Here is a 10861-nt window from a genome sequence, read left to right as displayed (position 1 = left end):
TTCAATTAAAGGAAAGCTACAAAAGTATCTTATATCCCTGATAAGTATCTCAAAATTCTAGGCTGCTAAAATTTACCAACTATGTTTCGTGATATTTGCCACTAATAGCTCCATCCCTGGGACATGTCTGCAGTTTGTTCCTCATATCAAAGCTGCTTCAAATCATCATTGTTCCCAAGATATTTTTTGTTACAAATATTTTTTTTCTTGTGAAGATAACTTTTAAGATCTACTCTCTTAGCAATTTTCAAATATACTACACAGTATTAACTATAGTAACCATGCTGTACATTATATCCCCAGGACTTATTTATTTTATAACCGGAAGTTTGTACCCTTTGATCACCTTCTCTCACGCTGCCCACCCTCTATCCCCTGCCTCTGGCAACCACCAATCTGTTGTCTGTGTCTATGAGTGGCTGTTGTTAGACTCTAAATATAAGTAAGATCATATGGTATTTGTCTCTCTGTCTGCGTTATCTCACTTAGCATAATGTCCTCAAGGCCCATCCATGTTGTCACAAATGGCAGGATTTCCTCCTTTTTTATGGCTGAATAATATTTGATTGTATATATATGAACACATATATACTCATGTTGTTGTTTCTGTGTCTTGGCTATTATAACAATGCAACAATGAACATGAGTGTGCAGATAACTTTTTTAGTTAGTGTTTTCACTTCCTTCAGATAAATACCTAGCAGTGGAATTGCTGACTCCTATGGTATTTCTATTTTAATTTTTTGAGGAACCTCCATACTGTTTTCCATAGTGGCTGCACCAATTTACATTTCCACCAACAGTGTATGAGGGTTCCCTTTTCTCCACATCCTCACTAACATTTATTTCTTGTCTTTTTGATGATAGCCATTCTAACAGTTGTGAGGTGATAGCCCATTGTGGTTTTTATTTGCATTTTCCTCATGATGAGTGACAATGAGCACCTTTTCATGTACCTGTTGGCCATGTGTATGTCTTCTTTGGAAAAAAGTCTATTCAGACCCTCTGCCCATTTTTGAATTGAATTGTTTGTTTCGTTCCTAAGATTTATGACTGGGTGAGAACACTCACAGGAGTCACAAATTCAAATACCTTCAAGTTCCAGAAAGCCAATCTAAATGAGTGATACTCTATCTTAAGGGAACAGCTCAGAATCACCTCTGGCCTATGGTATGCATTAAATAGTATTGCCATACCTTTTCATTATTTCAGGAAGAGCCAGAAGACAAACTCTTAGGTAAGATTACTCAAATTTTTAATGTGTGCAGTTAATTCAAAATTGTTTCCTTGGTGTTTTGTTTGCTTTTGTTTTAAAACCATGTAGACCAGACAAAGCCCACCCAGCAGGTTGCAACTTTTGGGTTGAGTTCTGCACATTTCACACTCAACAAACAAACATCACTGATGTTCTTATACAAACCATCAGAGATAATAAATTCAGCATCTAAACCGAGTGAGAAAAGGAAAAAAGGAAAGAAATTATCATTTATTGAACAGTCTAGAATTCTGCCTTTATATGTGCCAGGCACTGTACTCAAAACTTTATTTTCATGATTTCTTTTAATATTTTAAACTGCCCTATGAAGTAGAGGTACTACCATCCCCATTTTACAGATGAGAAAACTAAAGGCTAGAGAGGTTAAGTAACTTGACCAAAGTGACATATGACTAAGAAGTGATGGAACCATAGAATCCAGGCTTGTCTATCAAACTTTTGTTCTATCTGTCCTAACAGGTTGCTTACCCAAGAGTTAACAGGAGCTTATATTTGGACCCCTTTTATTAATGTGGGATCATAGGCCAGGATGTCACACTCAAAGAGCAAAGAGAAGTCAAAATGGTGTCTCCCGGGGCTGGCCCCGTGGCCTAGTGGTTAAGTTCGCGCCCTCCGCTGCAGGCAGCCCAGTGTTTCGTTGGTTCGAATCCTGGGCACGGACATGGCACTGCTCATCAGACCACGCTGAGGCAGCGTCCCACATGCCACAACTAGAAGAACCCACAACGAAGAATATACAACTATGTACCGGGGGGCTTTGGGGAGAAAAAGGAAATAATAAAATCTTAAAAAAAAAAAATGGTGTTTCCCTTCTCTCCCCACCCTTCAAGTCCTTAATATCCATTTTCATTATTACTCCTAAAGTAACTTTTTTCTTTTTTTTTTTTTTTTTTTTGAGAAAGATTAGCCCTGAGCTAACATCCACTGCCAATCCTTCTCTTTTTGCTGAGGAAGACAGGCCCTGAGCTAACATCCGTGCCCATCTTCCTCTACTTTATATGTGGACGCCTCCCACAGCATGGCTTGCCAAGCGGTGCCGTGTCCACACGCGGGATGTGAACCAGTGAACCCCGGGCCGCCAAAGCAGAACGTGCGCACTTAACTGCTGCGCCACCGGGCAGCCCCACTCCTAAGTAACTTTGAAGTAATTTTATTATCTTTAAGAAAACACCAATTCCTATGAAACAAGGTCTTTATTGACTCATTTCTAAATCTCATGTGAAGTATTTAAATTTTAGTGCTTCTCTCTAAGGCAAAAATCTTGAAGTACTTTTATTTCTCCTGTTGTGGAAAAGAAACTCTGGTTTCTCCTCTCTGGGCAGATTGCTTATTTGCCAACCAAGATCATATCAGAGCCGTGTTCTCAGGCAGCTTTTTTTTTTTTTTTTAAGATTATGATAGATTACAACCTTGTGAGATTTCAGTTGTACATTATTGTTAGTCATGTTGTGGGCACACCACTTCACCCTTTGTGCCCTCCCCCCACCCCCACCCCTTTTCCCTGGTAACCACCGATCAGTTCTCCTTGTCTATATGTTAACTTCCACCTATGAGTGGAGTCATATAGAGTTCGTCTTCTTCTGTCTGGCTTATTTCGCTTAACATAATACCCTCAAGGTCCATCCATGTTGATGGGAATGGGACAATTTTGTCCTTTTTTATGGCTGAGTAGAATTCCATTGTGTATATATACCATATCTTCTTTATCCAATCATCAGTTGCTGGGCACTTAGGTTGGTTCCATATCTTGGCTATTGTAAATAATGCTGCGATGAACATAGGGGTGCATTGGACTCTTGGAATTGCTGATTTCAGGTTCCTAGGATAGATACCCAGTAGTGGGATGGCTGGGTCATAAGGTATTTCTATTTTTAACTTTTTGAGAAATCTCCATACTGTTTTCCATAGTGGCTGCACCAGTTTGCATTCCCACCAGCAGTGTATGAGGGTCCTTTTTCTCCACAACCTCTCCAACATTTGTCACTTTTGGTTTTGGATATTTTTGCCAATCTAACGGGTGTAAGGTGATATCTTAGTGTAGTTTTGATTTGCATTTCCCTGGTGATTAGCGATGATGAGCATCTTTTCATGTGTCTGTTGGCCATTCAGGCAGCTTTTTTAAAGAGTTGATTTTACAGGCAAACCTTCCCCTATCTCCCTCTCTCCACCAATATCCCACACTACCGTCTTGCGTATACATGTGGGTAATAATTACTAACCATTAATCAACTTCAAAGGAGGCTAAATGTTCTCCTTATTTGCCTCTAGTCAATGATACCCACAATTAAAACCAGATGCTCAAAGAGGAAAAAATTTACCCCCAAAATGACCCAGACTGAAATACTAAAATACTTGAAAAGTTTTACGGCCTATTCATAGTATTGACTGTCAAAGTAAAACAAAACCAAACAATTAACCAGTGAATTTTGAATAATGTATGTACGGAAGGGTGTCTGCTAATTGTTTTGCTGTTTGGGTGATGTCTTTTGTCCACGTTCTATAGTCTTTAAATAATTAATTTGGATCAAAAGACTCAATGGGTAGTCTTGGAGGATAGGGCTGCAGATCATCAGTCCTGTATCACAATAAGCCAAATCCCCACCAAACCCACTAGGCAATGCTGGTCCTATTCTCAAAAGGAGTAGGACATTGGCTGTCACCAGGAACTTCCATACAGACTTATGACTATTTAATGAGCACCTACATGCCCAGAATCTGTCCGAGTCAATTTAATATCACAAGGTTGAGGGACAGGGAGGAAAAGATTAGTATAGTTTATATACATAAGGAGTTGGCAGTCTGCTTGAGTTGGTGGTATCTTTCGTGGAAAAATTTATTAAGCACCAAGATTTCTCCAGCATGAAAATAAGCCCCACAGGGGATGCAAAGATGATTAAGATGTATTCTCTTACCCCCAAGGGTGTTCTCAAATATCTAATACAATGGAGAACTCATTCAAAGACTGGCTGCAAACCTCAACTTAATTTCATCAGGCTCCCAAGGCTAGAATCAGGAGGAAACAGTCTCACTTAAGGCTATAGTTGTGAAATTATAATACACGTTTCAAAGATTTGCACAGGAAAAGTCACAAAATAAAGGGTAGTAGTTCATGAAAGTCTCTCTCTGTGTTTTTCAATCTCAGACAGCCCTTCTCAGGATCATTTTAAAATAAAACTGTTAAGAAGTCTATCTCCAATGTTATCAGCTTGCACTTTCTAAACCTTTCTCCCATTTAGTCACTGCAATCAAAACTTCACTGTTCTGTGACACACTCCATCATGCTTTCCTCACTCTAAACCTATGTTCACACCATTCTCTCTGCCTAGACAATTCTCCAACATGTGGCAACACTACTCATCTTTCAAAGTCCTTAACAAATGCTACATACATGTAAATTAATGATTCCCATACTTGCCCCAATCTGCATGTGCCCTCACTGGTTTTGACCTCTCCTTCCTTGGAACCTTTGATGGTTGGGACTGTATATTCCTCATCTCTGTATAACTCTCCCTACTGTCTCCTATCTCCCGCTCACCTCATTTTCCCAATGCAAGAGATATCAAAGTTATCCCCTGAAAGTGAGGAGGCAGGCATTGTGTAGGAGCCTTAAAGAAAGTGGAAAAATTGGGGCTGGCCCAGTGGTGCAGCAGTTAAGTGTGCACATTCCGCTTCTCGGCAGCCCAGGGTTCACTGGTTCGGATCCAGGTGCGGACATGGCACCGCTTGGCACGCCATGCTGTGGTAGGCATCCCACATATAAAGTAGAGGAAGATGGGCACGGATGTTAGCTCAGGGCCAGTCTTCCTCAGCAAAAAGAGGAGGACTGGCAGTAGTTAGCTCAGGGCTAATCTTCCTCAAAAAAAAAAAAAAAGAAAGAAAGACAGAAAATGGAAAAATTAATTTGAAAAGTTAAATCCCTCTTATCTCCCTCAACTTCTTTACTCATTCACCCCTACCTACCGAACTATCTGCAACCATATCTATCCTTACCTCCTTTTTCCCTGGTCTTAAATGTGCAGATGTTTTCCTTCCACTCAGACCAATTCTCAACCCAACTTTACCTTTGGCCTTGTCCCGTCTAATCTCCTCCTTGCTCCATCAGGCATCCCCTTCCACTCCGTCAACCTATAAGCCTGCTAAACTCTTTTCCAATCTATAAACATAAACAAGAAACTTGCTATGTCCCCACAGCCCCTACCTATTACCTTCCTCTCTCTCCTCTTTGAAACAATCAAACTTCTTGGAAGAGTCGTCTGCCTTCACTATAACCACTTCTTCATCTTTCGTTCTCTCTTCAATCTATGCAATCTGGCTTCCATCCCCAATATTCCAATGACAGTCTTTTCATTAAGGATATTAATCACTTGCCAAATGCCATGCATCTTTTCAATCCTTCTGTTAATGGACTTCTTCACTGCATTTGACACTTGTGATTATGTCTTCCATGTTAATACATTATATTCCCTTGGGTACCATGATGCCACATTCTCAAGCCTCTCTGACCTTTTGCTCTCTGCCTCCTTCATTAATTCCTGATCTTCACATGCTCCTAAATATCTTGATATTCCATAGTATTCCATTATCAGTCCATTTCCCTTTTCTGTCTACACACTCTTATACAACTCTCCATCTTCAGCTAAGATCTCCCTTTTAAGCTTCAGATCCAAAGATCTATCTGCCTGCTATATTTCTATACTTGGATGTTTTAAAGATACTTTGACCCAGAGAAACCCGCAAGTCACTCCTGACTCTGCCTTCTTTAATAGTACCTAATTGATAAGGATGTTGTGAGGATTAATTGTGTTAATATACAAATAAAGCCCATAGAGCTATACCTGGCATAGTAAGAGCTAAATAAATGTGAGCTGCTGTTAATGTAGTAAAAACACGATCAGGTAACTCCACAGATAAAAGTCCCTCATGGCTTCCATGCCCTAAAAGATATAAACTAGGCTCTTACACATGGTGCTTCATGATCTGTCCTTTGCCTACCTCTCCTGACCGATCTCTTATCACTCTCTAGCTCAAACTTTACATTCCAACACACAGGAGCTTGTAGATCCACACATGCTATGACAATTCTTTCCTACATAACTCTATTTACACTGGCCCTCCACCTTGAAATTCCTTTCCTTCTGGTCTACCTGAGTGACTAATCCCATCCTTTAGAACCCAGCTTACCCTCCAAGGTGACTGTGATTAGTAATGGTATTGTAACTGTAACTGACCAATTTCGGAGGTTGTAATCTTAAAGTTAGTAAAGCTGTAAATGTTAGAAAAAAATTGAGTTGTATCTAGTTGTCAGGTATGTCCTAGAATCTCTCCCATATTAATAATAATATATTGATTGGTAACAAATGATAGTGTAATGTTTAATAATAGTGCTTAGTGTAAAACACTTTGTAATAAAAAAATCAGATTCTGCATCACCTCTTCCAGGTGGGGTTAGGCATGCCTTCTCTATGCTCCAGGTATAGCTAGTCACTGCACTTATTCATGGTTTTACAATTACTCATTTACTTGTACCTCTCTAAACTATGAGTTCCCTGTGGACAGGAACGGGTCTTATTACAGGTGACTGTAATAATGCCAAACACTTAATAAGTACTCAGTAAATTGTGATGAATGGATGAATGTCAAAGGGCATCTCTTTAGGCTCCTTAATCATTCATACAACACACACCTTTACCAGGTACCTTTTATGTGGCAGTCAAAAAAGCTGTGCTAAGCAGTAAAGATATGAAGATAAATGAGACCTTGTCTGGCTAACCAGAGGGTCAAAGTCCCACCAAGGAGACAGACAAGTACACAGATAATTGCAGTACAGAGTGATAAGCACTATAGACCCATAGTAGCAATGATTTCAACACTGCCTCTGCCAACCTCTCTCTGTTCCTTCTGTCTTTTCATTCTGGGCTATTCCTGGAATAACTTTCTTCGCTAATTTCTATCACTACATCATTGGCACACATTCTGAGAAGTTAGCACCCCAGCTGAAATGTTTTAGAGAATAGTTTCTGGAAATTTACAAAGCACAAAAAGCATTATACACTTACATCATTCCAGTGACCATCAGTAACTAAACTGCAGGAAAAATCTAAGAACAGAAAAGAAAATTTCAACAACTGCAAAAGAGTTTCCCCATCACCAAGATTACATATTTTTTGTGAACACCATAAATGCCCAGACCTAAAGTATAATGTCCCCCAAAAGCTGCTGATTCTGAATGATACATACATTTCATTTTGCATCCAGTCACTAAAATTAATTTATTCAACTAACATTTCATAAAGGCCTACTCTGTTTTAGACACTGGAGATTAGGTAGTATATAAGACAAACATGACCTGCCCCTGTCTTCGCCAAACTTACAGACCAGTCAGGGAGACAGTCAATCAAGGAGTGAAAATTATGATCCAGTTGGATAAAGTGTATTTTATTTAACATCTCCATTTCCAGCCTTGCTAAGTCAGTGTTGATAGTCAGATAGTCAGATTGAAAGCCATGGCCCTCATCAGACAATGAACATCCCTATGATTTCACTAGTAAAATCTGGCCACTTGAATTTCATTTATGACTTTCAAATAGCTCTAGTAAAGGCATAGGAAGGCAGACAGCTAAGATAATAACTTAACTTATAGAAATGTGCTCATAGGTTCTCTTCCCTGGTTAACCCTGCATTTTAGCACTAGCCTTCTAAAAAGGTAATGCCTTAATATATCCTATAAAATTAAGGCTACTAAATTTCAGGAACTCTGGCAAGTCTAAGAAAGAAATTTGCAGTTATAGAAGTCTTTGTGGCCACTTCTCACGTTATACCACATACACGTGGAGATATTGCCCAGTGAGTCCTCCGTGTTGCAGATCTCCTACAGCCCTTTCCCTTCTCCTCCTCTTGTTATCCAAAAGGTTTCACGGGGTAGTCAGTCACTTGCACTGTGATAGAATAAAAAGAAAATTCAAAATATCTATAAATTTGGTTTCCTCCAGCAATGGTTAAGCTTGGTTGAGATGCTTACAAATTTAAAAAATGCCAGTTCCATTGTTGCTTCATTTTAAGGGCCCTGAGAATAAGACCAAGCAAGCATCGGATAAGGAATATGATTTCAGGATCTCCAGAAGTTTCTCTTCCCTTTGTCACTCAACCAACCTCCCAAGTTCCCTAAGTATCACAGTGCATGAAATTCCATTTGGTGGTGTTTCAGAAGCTTTTTGGTAGCTCTGGTGACAACCTATGTGATTTGATTGAAGGGTGGCTCAGAAAGTTCCACTTTCCTGAAACATCTCCCTCTGGTCAATCTACAACAGTGCACAAAAAAATTCTATCAGTATCTAATTTGAGGGAAAGTAGTAAAGATCCCTGTTATGGCACAAGTTCTACCTTGAAGAAAGAATTCCTTAACTGATCGCATAAATTCCAAGGGTACTGAAGAAGAGAAAAGAAGATTTCAATGCAGTATAAATCAGTAAACATGTATAAAGTCCCCACAGTGTGCAAGGTAGTGTGTTAGGTGGTAGGCATAGACAGATGAAAAGACATGGGCTCTACTTCAAGGAACTTATGAATGGAACAAAGATAAGGACACTGGGTATGATATGAAATGCCGAAAGGCAGGAAGGTTAAAAAATAAAGATAAAGAAAAGACAAATAAATGCCTAAGAAAAATATCCCATACTTCTCATTTTGTTCAAAAGGAGTTGGATCACAAAAGACAACCTTGGGCAGGTCATGTCTGAGATACTTTCCATTGACCATACTTACACTTCTTTTTCCATCTTCCCTCCCATGTTCACTTCTGAGGCAAGGCCAGATTTCTTGTTTCCATATGAAAAAAACAGAAGCTTCTCCCTAGCACAAAACGTCAACAGAGAAATCTTGGTCAAGTCATGATATTTTACACCTTTGTACAGCAGAAAGGGGATACTTTAGTTAATAATACTCAGAGGGAACTGGGTTAGAACAGGAAATTGAGTCAGACAACTCGTGTTCAGAATTTTGTAGATAGCTAGCTCCCCTAATCTGGGCCAGAAATACCACTTCAAAGACCCCTGCATGAGTGAATGCCTGCAATCGTCGAGGCACACATTACCCCAGAAAGATGTAGAACCAAGTGACTCCCAACCACAACAAAGCAAAAATATGCAAGTTTAACTTTTATCAGAAGCAACCTGAAATCTGATAGTTGAATTAAAGATGGTGCATCTATGCTGTTTACAGTTGTCAAGTTGAATCGTGGAAGCCCTTATACAAAAATAAGAAATGCTCGTAATTATTTTATGGTAGGCCCAAGTTAATATTTTTAAAAAGTCAGACTATCTGAACAAAATACAAACTCTACCTCATGAATTCAAAATTATGACCTTGGCCAGAGATAGTAGGATTGGCTATACAATTTAGAGTTTCCTAATAGGAAAACACAGACTTTAATCAGCAGTAATTACCTCACAAATGATAGGGATATCCAGGATAAAGACATGGTATCCTGCCCTCAGTTTAGAGTCCAATCAGAAAGAATATGAACACACACACACACACACACACACGCACACACAAATCGGCTAACAAGCAATGGTAAGTAACAAGAGTTAAGTGCCGAATGAGTACATTGGGCTACAACAATTCAAGGCAAAAGTCATGTTTCCATCTGTTGGCAATTTGGTTACATTTTTTTCTTCCCAACCACCCCTCTATACATGCTTATAGAGATGCATCTAATTCAGACATTTTTTTAAAAAATAGATGTTATACTTACATGATGGTAGAGCATGGTCTGTAATGAATTTGCTCACAGCATATTTCCCAGGAAATACATAAGTCACTGCTAATAGCTTTTTGTGTAATCTGAAAAAAATGATACTTATATACTTGCTGCATAACTCAGCAACTTCTTATTTTCCCTTTGAAGACTTGAGGAATGCAGTCTTCATTGGTTTGAACACCACCAAGGGTTTTGAACAAGTTAAAGCTTGGCTGCCTCAAATCTTCTGTGAAAGGAGGCAAGCTATTATAAATAAACATATATGTATATAATTAAAACAGGTTAAAATTGAAGTTCAAGGTAGAGTAAGAGTCTTAAGGGTATAATACCATAAAATTTGGAAGTTCTCTGTGTTTCCATAAGAGTCCATGCCCAGACGTGTGGCTTTTTTCTCTCTCTCTTTTTGCCCTTTCTTTTTACTCTGCATGTGTGCGAGAGAGGGAGAGGGAGGCAGGGGGACAGGGAGAGAACACAAACAACAGACAGACACTAAACCAGAGTAGAGATTTTCCTGAGGCTGAGGACTTTTAATCTGGAAGCAAGATTTTCTCAGACTGATTATTCAAGTAAAAGCAGTTTTCAAATGTTCCCAGCCTCCACAATTAGGTAATAACATTTCCACCTCATATCTGTGCAGCCCATTAGCCTCCACATGCAGTTTTCTCAAAAAACAACCAGTACAAAAACTACATACTGTTAGCTAACTACTCATTTTTCAGATGGGAAAACTGAAGATCCGTGATAAAGCCAGAACTAGTACCCACATTTATGGACTCTTGGCTCCGGACTATTTCCACTAGGGCAGAGGAGGGGGTTAAGTATGAAAT

The 10861-nt window shown here is 39.2% G+C and overlaps 1 long non-coding RNA gene across 1 annotated transcript; it reads right to left on the bottom strand.

The window, feature by feature from the left end:
• Nucleotides 1–4086: 4086 nt before the first annotated feature.
• On the bottom strand, nucleotides 4087–10128 carry LOC138921837 (uncharacterized). Its single transcript, XR_011434726.1, has 3 exons — nucleotides 10029–10128; nucleotides 9038–9124; nucleotides 4087–8574 (listed from the first exon to the last, which is right to left on the bottom strand). It is a non-coding gene; the product is annotated as an uncharacterized lncRNA (long non-coding RNA).
• Between the last annotated feature and the right edge of the window lie 733 nt (nucleotides 10129–10861).

Source organism: Equus caballus, chromosome X (genome assembly GCF_041296265.1).
Source record: "Equus caballus isolate H_3958 breed thoroughbred chromosome X, TB-T2T, whole genome shotgun sequence".
NCBI classification, from domain to species: domain Eukaryota; kingdom Metazoa; phylum Chordata; class Mammalia; order Perissodactyla; family Equidae; genus Equus; species Equus caballus.
This window is presented reverse-complemented; position numbering and strand designations above follow the sequence as displayed.